Source organism: Gadus macrocephalus, chromosome 12 (genome assembly GCF_031168955.1).
Source record: "Gadus macrocephalus chromosome 12, ASM3116895v1".
NCBI classification, from domain to species: Eukaryota; Metazoa; Chordata; class Actinopteri; order Gadiformes; family Gadidae; genus Gadus; species Gadus macrocephalus.
The window spans coordinates 2,973,290-2,986,239 of NC_082393.1; positions in this window are offsets into that span (position 1 = coordinate 2,973,290).

A 12,950-nucleotide genomic window follows, 5' to 3' on the forward strand; every position below is an offset into this window, starting at 1 on the left:
AAGGGAGAAGTTGGCAGCAGGCTCCGAGGCATTGTCGATTAGACTGGGGAAAGAAAATCCAAAAGAATGATGCAAAGAATTGCAATTGCTGTAGCCTGCTTACTGCCACGCAGTCACCAATTTATCTGTGTTTGTAAGCTATATGTAAATAAAATGGCTGGGTTGTCACACAGGCTCAGAATGCATTATCCGTGATATCCTTCCCAGAAGCACAATTCATTATTTCAATTTGAATCATTTTTACACCAAACAAGACTTGTCCTACATTATCTTGCCAACCGATTTATGTTACATTTTTTCAGTATTTTCCTGTTTCAATTAGTTAATAAGCTAGTGTCATATTGACAGACAAATCTGACAGGATAAATTCATTTTGATTACCTGAAGTAACTCTCTATCCGTGTTTGAAAACATGAGAATTCGGTTACACAACTTTCTTGAACCTTCCACGAGATGTTGCCTTCCTCGGTCAAACAAGCTGCTAATCTGGCACCAACTGCTCTTGGATTTCAAGGTAAATTCAAGGCTATTTAAAGGCACGTTGACCTCCTCGGGACATTCTTACTCACTTAACTGGCCACGAGGGAACTGTGAATCCATCTTGGCCTAATGGATTTAAGAATCTCACTTCCCGCCTCGGTGACAAATGACTCGGAATGGACAGCTAAAGTATCACTCTCCGTGGCGTGCGCGTGACTATTCATTCCGATAAGAATCGTAAAAGCCCGGGGTAAGTTCGCCTCGCTTGGGTCAATATCCTGTTCGAGCGGCCATTAAAGTGCGCACGACAATGGACGCTAATACCGTCAAGGTGTACTTCCATCCTTCTGTCATTGCTTTCATCTCAAGGTGAATTACAAATTGAGCTCGCTCTGCCGTGTTTGGCCCTGTCCGCCGGTCCTGGGAGATAGCGAGGAGGAAGGAATTACGCCATCAATCAGTGGTCAAAATGACCATGTATGGCCATCTGTCAGAGACGGCCCCGCCATTAAGACACTTCCTGACAGACACAAGATCCCGGCGTTTGAAGTTTTCCATCCAGGGCTGCGATAACACAGAGTCCTCGTACAGCAGTCAGACGTGGCGTGGTTATAAGATTGCCGTATGGATTGAGTCAGGTAATGGATTGTGTTCCTTCGCTGACGAACCCCATCATCCTGCACAGCGGTGTGCAATGGGTTTACCTGATGAGCGCAGGGACACCTTTCGAGTGTGCATGTCGAAATGAACATCATGAATTCAGATGCATCACATGGGCTTTTAAACACGATACGATTAGTGAACGATCTTTAAAATGACACACATTTTTTTTTGCATTTCACACATTTTTTTTCAAAGCTATAAATGGTCCTGAGAAACGACACGTATGCAATCACTTCCTAAGTATAGAGATGGATTACTAATACGAGAATCCCACGCTGTGACCTATGACGCCTTGTTATTCCCCAGCAACCTTCTGAGAAGCTCAGCGGCTCATTCATAGCCGGCGACACGTTATTTGACAGACGAGTTTCAGAGACTTAACCTGGATTTGCCACACAGCGACGGATGTTGTGACATGACCCCGCTTACCTGTGGTGGAGCTCTGTGAGGTCCCCCTGTCTGCTGGAGATACCATCAGCCCACCTGTTCGCCGGGTCAGCGCACCTGTGTGCGGTGGCAGGCCGGTCGCTGTAACAGGAGCCCTGTTTGCATGTGTTTCCATGTGTTCAGCTATCATCTCAACTTTGATGGTTAACACAGTGTGGTTTTAAAACGATACCTGATTGGAGATTACAAACCAAAGTTAATGTTAACAAATACGTGTGGCTACATGTGAAGATAGCTGGTGTAATATTACCCTTGCATATCACATGCTTTAACTATGTGTGTGGCTTGGGAAACCACAGCAAGAACAGGACTACTGGGCTGTTTGGATGGTAGCAGTAGCATTCCTGCATCAAACGAAAACGTAGACATCATGAGTTGAATATGAGTTCAAAACCATAACCGGCAGTATGTAATGCTAAACCCTCGCAAATATACGGCCATATACCGTGCATTCATATTCAAATGTGCAGGCTTAGCCCATTCAGGGATCGGCAGCATGCATTCCTGTGTTAGTGGGAAGCCATTGGGGTTCATGGCAAATGCAGCGAGGAGGGGTATTAGTGGAAGAGAAGGTTTTCACCGACAGCGAGACATCTCAGCCAAAGTCGCAATGAAACCCTGCGTCTCTGACCTTATCTGCCCGTGCCATGCCCAGTATCCAATTCAGGGGAATGCAGAGCAAGCCCAGAAGCAGGCATTCATGGTAGTATTCCCCCACCCACCACACACACCCCAACCCCTTCCCCTGATAAACCCACAACCACAGGGCGTCTGCAGGAGGCAATGTGTTGGGATTTGCTCACGTGACGGGCGAGGATTAAAAAAGAAAAAAAAAAAAAACAGGGAAAAAAAAAAAAACTCAGTGAGATCAACGTCAAGGAAACGGGTGCCCTGGAGCTATTCCGATTTGCTGCTGGAGCTCCACTGACGTCCCGTCTCCCCCCCATAGCCCCCCTAACCCCCCACATTCCCCTACAGCTCGGGTCTGCACCCTATTCCTCGCTGTAGCCTCCATCCCTCCATCCCTCCAGCCTCCTTCCTCCTTGACCTCCCCCCCCCTCTCCCTCCCCCCCCTGGCCCCTCCCCTGGAATCCATGGGATCTCTTCCCCCTCCCCCCTGCTCCTTCTCCTCCTCCTTCAGTGCTGGAGCCGATCTCTCGTTGCATCTCTTGACCTGACCTCCATTACGGCTCCCTTTTGTTGGTTCTACGGCCCCCTTGTCGGGGACCCCTGACTGTCTGTTTTCCTCCGCCCACGTCCCCCTGGTTCCTCCGCCCACGTCCCCCTGGTTCCTCCGCCCACGTCCCCCTGGTTCCTCCGCCCACGTCCCCCTGGTTCCTCCGCCCACGTCCCCCTGGTTCCTCCGCCCACGTCCCCCTGGTTCCTCCGCCCACCTCCTCCAGAGTTCCTAATGCAGTTACACGCCACAGTCCGTTGCAGCCAGGGGATAAGTCTGGCCCCGGGCCTTTAGCAGAGCACAAGGGTGTGAATCAATGTGTGTATGTGTCTAAGTGTGTGTGTGTGTGTGTGTGTGTGTGTGTCTAGGCCTGTGTCTGTGTGTCTAGGTCTGTTTCCTGACGTGTATGTGTGTCTGTCTAGGTGTGTGTGTATTCGTTTCTAGGTGTGTGTGTGTGTGTGTGTGTGTCTAGGCCTGTGTATGTGTTTGTGTGTGTGTCTGGATGCGTTTCTAGGTGTGTGTTTGTGTGTGTGTCTGGATGCGTTTCTAGGTGTGTGTGTGTGTGTGTGTGTGTGTGTGTGTGTGTGTGTGTGTGTGTGTGCGTGTGTTTGTGTCTAGGTCCGTTTCTAAGGGATGGTGAGTGTGTTTGTGTATAGGCACGTGTATGTGTGTGTATCAAGGTGTGTGTGCGTGTGTGTGTTTGTGTGGCTAGGTGTGTGTGTGTGTGTCTACGTGTGTCTAGGCCTGTGTGGTGTGTTTACGTGCATGCGTGTTTAAAGCATTTAATTTAAATCCCTTGGTCCCCGTACCTCCCTATCTCCCTCCACACTATCTTAAGCCACACTATCTCACTGCAGGGATGGCTCAGGGGGAGAAGCCATGTGTGTGTATGTGTGAGTGAGTCCTTGTGTTTAAAGGCACATTTCTGCCTGCCCGTATGTATATGTATAGATGGGTATAGTAGGGACAGGCCTGAAGGTTTCAAGCACAAGTCCGGCTCCCGTATATATCGTGTGATATATGCTGACAAGAGGACTTAATTTGCCCCTCTGAGGTCAGCATTACAACAATGAAAAAGCTTTTAAGGTTGAAGTGAGTGGTAAATCTTCACGCAAAAAAAATATCTGGATAGCTTTAATAAATGCAGCAGATGCGCAAGTTGAAAGTTTAAACCAGAAGGGGAGAAGGGGGCCCTCCCGAGACCGCGGCACAGACATCCTGTACCGTGGAAAGCTCATAAGGATCAGTGATGCAGATTACTACCAACAGGTATATGGGCTTTGCAGTTGCCCCTTGACCAGTGCATGATACTCCTCTTTCGCTGGGAGCAGTTGGCTTTATATTAAAGCAGCAAATCTTGTGGAAATACGATCCCAGAGTTGTCAGTCTTGACCAAGTGGCCTTTCTCCTTTTGTTTTTTCCCCTCCGTCCATTTCCTGTCCCTAAGACACGTCATTCGTTCTTTTCATTGCTTTTGGTTTTACTGAGGCTGAAAGTGTTCCTCCTTTGTAGAAAGCTTTCCGCGACTTTAATTGTTTTTCTTAGTTGGTGGATGTTACCGTGCCTCTTAGCCCTTTCAACAAATACCGAGATGCCACTTGTGTCTGAGCAACCTCCAGCCGGGAGCACTTAAACCCACGCACACACACACAGACAAATGTACAGAACAAGACCCAGACACCAAAGATACAAAAAACAAATATATACACTCCTACACACACACACACACAAACGTGAAGAAGAAGACCACAACAAGAAACCGAAAATACAAAAAACAAATGTATACACTCCCACACACCAACTTACACACACACACAGACAAATGTGCAGAAGATGACGACAACACAAAACCAACAACGACTCACACGCATACAGAGGTAAACACACACAGAAACAGACGAACACACACAGACACGGACACACACACACACACACACACACACACACACACACACACACACACACACACACACACACACACACACACACACACACACACACACACACACACACACACACACACACACACACACACACAGACACAGACGGACACATCACACAGCTGAAAAAGGGAGTTGTTCTCTTCCAGTGGGGAGTGTTTAATCCCTATGATCTCTGGCTCTTCTATGGTATTTTCATACCATACTTTATGTACCATACTACCCCAACTATAATGTAGTTGTCACGGCTTCACTTGTTGGGAAATAACTCAAATGGCCCTGACTCAACCAGACGCCTCCAAACCCTGTGAAAGACCTTTTCAGAGAAAGTTTATACTATTCGCAAGGTCCCAAAATACCCTAATAGCACCGCAGATGTCCGCCATCGACGCTGTGCTCCGAAAGCACCGGGTTTAAGTGCGAGACGAGGGAGTCTTCATGCACGTGAGAACGAGGCTGTGTTGTTTGACACCGGGATGAGGGGATGGAAGGAGGAGATTTACGGTTGGTCCGGGGGGGGGGGCGACGGGGGAAAGCGTCTGAGCCCCTCCCCCCTGTACGACCGCACTGTAGTTTACCGTCTCCCCGTCCGCGGCCCACTAAACAACACAGAAAGACGCATACCAGGGGTTTACGTTACACGCCGAAGCGCAGCTACAGTTGCACCGAAATGAAGAGAAGGGAGTTTGTGAGAAAAAAATGGAAAAACTGAAAATCAAAGCACTCCATAACACACGCACGCGCGCGCACACACGCACACGCACACACACACACAGGCAAGATGGATAGTTGATCTCTTCAATCTGTGAATTACAACACTTTCCCCTGTAAACAGCCATATTTCTGTCTTGTTTGACCATAACCAGACCTTTTTTAAGCCACTTGTATAGAGGCTAGAGTGTTGGGAAATTATAAATAAGTAACAAATAAGGATTAACATTTTTGTGTCATTCTTCGTTTTTATAACGCATCACCAGTCTGGGTGGTCGTTCGTTTTGAATCCACATGTCGATCGTAAAGCTATCAAAGTTAGATGTATCTTATCTTGAGATCTCCAGCCCAACATAAAACTCTTGGCGGTATCTACCTGTATATAATAAACGCTTGAATGGAATCCAACATCGAAAACTTAACGCAAATATTTGTGTGCAATACACAGGCTGCTGACCTATAGGTCCATGAGCCTTCCTGTGTTAATGACGAGTGTTGGCGCTCTCTTCCTCCTGTACCACTGTAAGGTAGATCTCTCCATAAAACCGGGCCCTGGGAATGTTAATCTCCCGCGTTCACAGGGAGTACCGCTCCCAGCCTCATCGCCTATCCACTGACACTTGCCGGACGGTGCTCTGAACGCTGCCACCGTGTCTGAGTGCCTGCGGATGGCCTCTTTGATTAGGCTCCACCCTGAGACCTTTTTTCAGGCAATTCATTACATGTATTTTCTTTCTCTGTTAAAAAAAACATTTGTGCATGTACCCCCTTCCCCCCGGCTTATTCTGGCGCTGCTCTACGGTACCAGAGGCTGTTAACGTCAAGTTAAGTTATTGATTTGCATAAACCTTTATCACCGCCACACAGTCCCTAATGGCTTTACAAACCCACACTTCACAGAGCAAAACGGTTTGGCCACACCTCCTTACTCTAATATGGACCTGAACTCTGGGAAAGGCACAGTCGCGTAAATCATAGACGGGGGGAAAAGAGAAGAAACCTTGGAAAGGGAGACTTAGGAGAAGGGATTTGCACTCCGATACTTGCCAAGTCGGGAACTGGAAAATATCAGACGATATCATGAAAATGTATAATGGCAGTATATTCATCTAGTATTGATTCGAATAGACTTAACAATATAGTGTTGTTTAGTCTATTTATGCTCCATAATCACACATGCTGCTGAGGCACGATTTGCACAATATCTGTCATCATCCTCCACCCGGTATGAGAGCTTCCCTCCCTGAGAAGAGGCAGCGAGCAATCAGTCTTTGGCTCCTTGCTGTTTTTAAACAATGCAGTGTAATTCCCGAGCCAAGGGAGGAAACCTATGCTTTGACTTATTGTAACAGACGTGTTAATGTAAAGAAAATATGCATGCGTTCTGTTACCTGTTAGCGTGATGATGGATATGTAAAGATGAATTAAAACTCAGTAAATGAAGATAACTAGGGGGCTTCCTTAGTCTTTCGGACAGATGCACAAAGTTGGATATGGAAAATTGGAGCAAAGGGACCCATTTGAAGAGTTGGAGGAATATCAGGTCTAGCATATTTAAATATGAGTAATAGGGGGGAATATGGTTCAGTTGACCTTTCATGGACGCTAACTAACAAAGAGGAGAAAACGAGGAGCCTGTGGGACCTTGTCTGGAGGACAGATGGGGAACAGGTGCACAGAACAAATAGGTGTTCCCCTCCATTTTAGCAAACGTTATTTACAGAGATCTCACTGAGGTGGAGGCATCCAGAGTGATCCTCAGGTTCAGCCTGAGTTCGGCTTGTCTTGCACGAGCCGGTCTGGCTTATTTTAAAGCTTTTTAAGGTCTGGTTCGCTGTTCGTCTCAGCCGTGTGTGTGTGTGTGCACTTCGTCAACGCTAAACCTCACACTGCGTTCATGTGACAGTGTGAAACTTGGCAGGATTCAGCTAACGGATATGTTGGCAGATACGCGTGGAAACAAAGGCAGGTACAGGTAGATTAGAAAGGCACGATTATGCAAACAACTGCATAACCGGCAAAGTGCCAAAGGTCTTTTCGTTTTTTTCGGTGTTGCAGCATGATGTACGTTTTAATACAGAAGTTACCCAGCAGCTGTGAACCCGGTGGCTAAAACACACACACACACACACACACGCAGGCAATTGCCCTCCGACCCCTTAACGTGAAGTCAAGCTCTCTGTTCCGCGCTGTACATTCATACTATGGGTGTGCAATGCTCATTGTGCACTGACCCGTCGAGGTTCCGATAGACACACTGCGCCGCAGTGTTTAAACACACTAGGGGAGATTTCACAGACGCATGGACAATTTCTCAGTCCGGTGCACAACCACATATTCCCCCCATGTGGGTTTGCAAGGCTTATGTCGCCACCCAGCAACCCTCATGGCGCTAGGAGACAGGTTACTTAGCAGGAAAATACAAAAATAAGTGTTTTGTGAGGGATATATATCGTATGCGTGTTTGTGTTCGTGTGCAGACTGGTTTGAAGGTTGCATTGTGTGCTGGTTTTAATTGTATTCCATCGCTCGTTGCTTACCCAGGAATGTTGAATGCCACAAACGTCTGAAATTCAAGGAGACCTTTTACTTTATAGTGGCAATTGCCAGGCGGGAAACCTGATCCAAACAACCTTTTAGGCAGGTAGTAACACATTTGCAACCTGTGTTGTCCTTTTCCCAAGAGCTTGATGGGATTAAAGCCATATGTGTTTGTAGTTAACATACTTTGGCTTGGTCCTATCTACAGTTAAGAGCATTAGGGGCTTTATCCCTGTTGTTTCGTGCCCCAGGGTACAAGCTAGTGTAAATTGCCTAAGTGTTGGCGACCAGACACGGCTGCCTTTAAGAGTCTGGTTTAATCCGCCTCGCGTGTGACACCTGGAGGTTGATGAGCCGCAGGCTTTCATATCCTAAACAAATAACAATGAGAGATGCTCCCTAAACAGCCTAGAGATGAGACTAATCACAGTGTTTGTATGTGATTTAGAAGTGGAGTCAAAGGTGCAAATAATTAAATGAATTCGTTTTTCAAATTAAACGACAACTGACAACGACATCATACTACTCCTCAAATCTATCATCAAGATACTTGTTTCGTCAAAAATCTGATATAAAAGTAAGAACACTCAATTATCTACATCAAGTTTCCATAGTTGGCTACAGTCTGTTACAATCAAAGTCAATATTGTCTTCCAACATACATCCACTGTACATAGTTACTAGCCTACTCCATCAAGAGCATCTCCCATTTTGGCAGGGCTTTCCATTTTCCAGGGTCTCGTTTGTCAATCATTAATGCACACGCACGCGCACACGCACACGCACACACACGTCGGCCCCAAGGTGCTTACAGCAGCGAGATGGAAGATTCCACATGGGCTGTGCTTCCGATAAGCTCTAGAGAATTCCCTGTTCATCTTATCTCAACGAGAGACTGGAAATAGCGCAGCGAAGCACACCTCGCAGTGTGTGTGTGTGTGTGTGTGTGTGTGTGTGTGTGTGTGTGTGTGTGTGTGTGTGTGTGTGTGTGTGTGTGTGTGTGTGTGTGTGTGTGTGTGTGTGTGTGTGTGTGTGTGTGTGTGTGTCCACTCATCCCAGTCAGTACGTCAACACAGGTCCATCACAAATGGCACCCCCTTACTTCCCACCGGCTCTCCCTCTGTCTCTCCTGCACATTTATATTGTGGCTGAATTCCCTGTGAGTGTCTTTGGATAAGTGGCTTTAGATAAGAGCTATTTAGCTACCTAGAAAATGTACACATATATGGGATACAAGTCGTTTAGTGTGACGTGTCCAGCAGCATGTGATGCAACATCTCTTTGATCCTCTGGCCAGGTTTCAGAGGGGATTTTCTCCCGACATAAATCAATAGTCTTGTCCGTCCTGTTCGCTTCCCCCGTGTTGTGTTTGGCCGCTGAACGGAGCGGACCAAAGACGGGGTCCAAGAATGTACTACGACTGATTAATCCTGTTAAAGGCCAGTGTTTTCTGCCGCTTCCAACGCACAGCGAACGCTAGGAGTTAATCAAGAAATCATTACAAACATAAAGCAGTCAGCGTGATTTATACAATAAATACCACGTCCCATGTGACTGCCAGGAGCCATTAGCGAAACGCCGTCCCGAGTACTGGGGCTGGGGTGAGCCTCGATGGCGTCCTCCTACACGAATATGTAATGGGCCGCTCTCGACTTTCAATTAAGACGCCGACTCAACAACCCATAATGTGAGGAGGCGAGACGTGTTGAGCAGCACTTGTTTTGTTTCAGTGTGCTGCTCTCAGCAGGACTTAGAGAGACTCATTCCTTTGACATGTTCTTATAGGGTTTAGATATGTACCCACACATAGATGTATTCATGAAGCATTTACACACCCTAGCCATGCTACAGAGCGCCACATTTCTGAGCTAACTGACACTTAGCTCGAAGGTTGGTGTAATCCGTGGAGGGGGGGGGGGTGATTTTTTTTCCGAAAGAAGAATGGATCCTTCCATGTTCCTGGTTTCAACCAGAAGCCTCTCTGTTCACCTGATGTAAAAGCAAAAATAAAAGCTAAATGGGAAATTGGCATGACAATTGTAATGCAATGAATTCCATTAACCTGAGCGCAACCGTGGCGTTTCGAGGCCCAGGAGGAGTTTTGTGGGGAGAACTGTGGTGTTTTCTAGAAACAGAACCTGTTTCCCACCGGCTTCCTGTCACAATAAGGCTGTTTTGACTCTGCCCCGTCTCTGCCTTGACTCCCTGGTGGCGATCACATTTTGCTTTGAAAGCAAAGGGATATTTCTGGTTTGAAAAGCATTTGTTGGCGCAGATCTTAAAGCGTTAGTCAATGGGACAAATATTCAGTTTGGTTTCATAGGGAAGTTCAACTTGGTGTCAATGTTGAACTTCCCCATGTCTAAGTAGGGTTGGGTAGTTTGAAACATTTTTATTTAGAGTCTAAAATGTGTTGTAAAAAACTTTAAAAATCGAAAAATAATAAGAGCAATAAATAAAGACTTGGTTTTTACACCTTGAATCCAAGGTGGCAGGTCGAGGTCCATCCATCATTTCATTCCCAGAAGTAACTTGCCACTCTCACACTCGCTCAATATGCATATTATTCTGCTATCAAAATGAACTCAGTGGGGCTGGTGGGAGCTGGGCTTTTTGATGTGTGCGTATTTGCTCAATGCTGTGGAGGCACAGGTGGACCGCAAGCTGTTTGTTTGCTCAATGCATCCGTCTTCTGGGTGATATAAAGCAGCAGCATCTCTGTGGATGGTAATTTATTTCTGAATCTCCTTCTGGTGAAGTCCATCATTTACATATAGGGGCTGTGCTGAACTGTGAAGCACCGGTGATGTTCAAAAGAGTCTAGAGGTTAAAATGGTAATCACAGTTTATATGGGTTGCTGATTTCCTTGACGACTCAAGCATGGCGATGAAATACTCTGATCCTTGCGCCTTTGAAAGTTGGTCTCCCGTGTTTGTCAAAGGAAATTTAGAAATGTAGCACAGTAAATCTCTCCCAACGTTCCCCAGTACCGTGTGTTGTATTAGTTTGACCTGTGTGTAAAAAAACACCTTTCTAAGCAAGAGTAATCATATTCTTATTTTAAGACCAGTAGGTATCGTAACAGATTGTGCTGCAAAATAAAAATGCAGAATAAGAAAAAAAAAAAGTGACAAAAATGTGCGAGCATCTAAACAAATTCAAACATTTTAATTGGAAGCGTCCTCAGCCGTCATTGCTCATCGAGCAGATGCTCTCGAGCCTCATCAACTCGTAATCCGTAGTATTTTCTTGTAGCACGATTTCCTGTCCGCAAGCCTGATGAGAAAATGGAGTTCAATCGGGGTGTCAAGACAGTTATTAACAACACACCGTTCCCCTCAGTGCGTCACCCCATCTTTAGCCGTACTTGTTTTAAATCAGACGTTCTTGGCAAACATTGAATATTTTTGCGTTGATTCATAAAACAGATGAAGGATTGTTTTATAGACACGACAGAGAAAACTGCACTGGCTCTGAATGGAAAGCACATCTCTCCGGTCCAACAACAAGGATCCATTGTGTCAGTCAGCCTCCGAGACTTGAGTGTCTCCAGGCTCTGTTTTGTGGTGCAGTTAGGACATCCAACAGCAGGTACGGCATATGGGTCAAAGCGCCCCAAATGATGATAGATGGCAGGTTTTCCGTGTAATGTTTCCTATTTTAATAGCAATCTGCCTTCAATCGGCCCCTTGTTCTCGCAGTCCTTTATCACGATAGCACCCATCCCTCTTCCTGCAGCGTGGGACAAGCGGTGACATTACTCATTATGTGTTTTAGCCGAAGCCACGAGGGCTGCTGGCGTACATTTGCATCGTTCAAAGCGCTCGGCAGATGTAGTAGTCCTGGTTTCAACATGGACGCTCGATAGATTTCCCATTGTGAAATCTATCTATCAGCTGTTTTCATTAGTTAGCATTGGATCTTTCAATGCATTTCTTTAAACAATACTTTTGGAATAAGTCATGTTTGACCTTGTTTTGACATTTTGTTTTTTGCCTACTGCCATGATTTTAAATGTTAGATTATGGGTTCGATCCCAGTATTCAGTATGATTAATTCCCCCTTTCCGAGATGCAATTCTTAAAAATCTCATCAGAGGTGAAGTTGAGGTCACATTGATCTGTAAACGATCGGCGGTCCAAGATGGATATTCTAAATAAATCATTGTTACAAATGTATGTGCTATTGGAACGAGGACTTTGATTAATCCAACAGTTGGACATTCTTTCTTTGCTACAAAAACCTTAAAGTACATCCCTGAGGCCATTCAAATCAGAGACAGATCAAGCCCGCCATTGTGAGCGTCTCAGGGACTTTAGGGGGACAATCAGGATCGTTGAGCCACTTATCCACTCGGTTCCTGCTCTCAAAGCAGACGGGGTCCACAAAAGTAGGGGGCAAAGGTGGATTAGTCTGCCTTCCCACCCCATCCACCACCACACCTTACCCCCACCCCCAGGTGCGGACTCCACATCAGGACCAGTCTCTCAGGTCCAGGGATCCCCCCAATTACCTTGTCACTCACTCCCTTCTTTCTTCCACCTGGAGACTCAGTGACTCCGTCTGGGAAAGGGCTTAAGCCCCCCCCCCCCCCGTTGCTATTGAGAGCGCAGGTAGTGTGGCGTGTTACAACCACTGCCTGTGATTACCAATAGCAAAGACTTGAATTCTGAATGAGTTTGTTTGTTTAAAAGCGGATGGTTCTCTAGTGTTCCGGCCCGACTGAACAATGAAATGTGTGCAGGCCACCACTGAACAAAGCAACCCATCCATTCATCTGCCGGACGACACATGTTGCTCTCCAAAGAGCCGCATGAATCTTTAATCAATTTGGGACAGATGTTGTCTAAAATCAACGAGGAGAGATGCACGCTTTGTTCCCGGGGAAATACTTTATTTATTATTTCCAATGACGAAACTGGAGTCTGTCTTAAACATTTGGTAATAATCTCCGCCAGAGACGGTAATTACGCCACGATTAATAATCGGG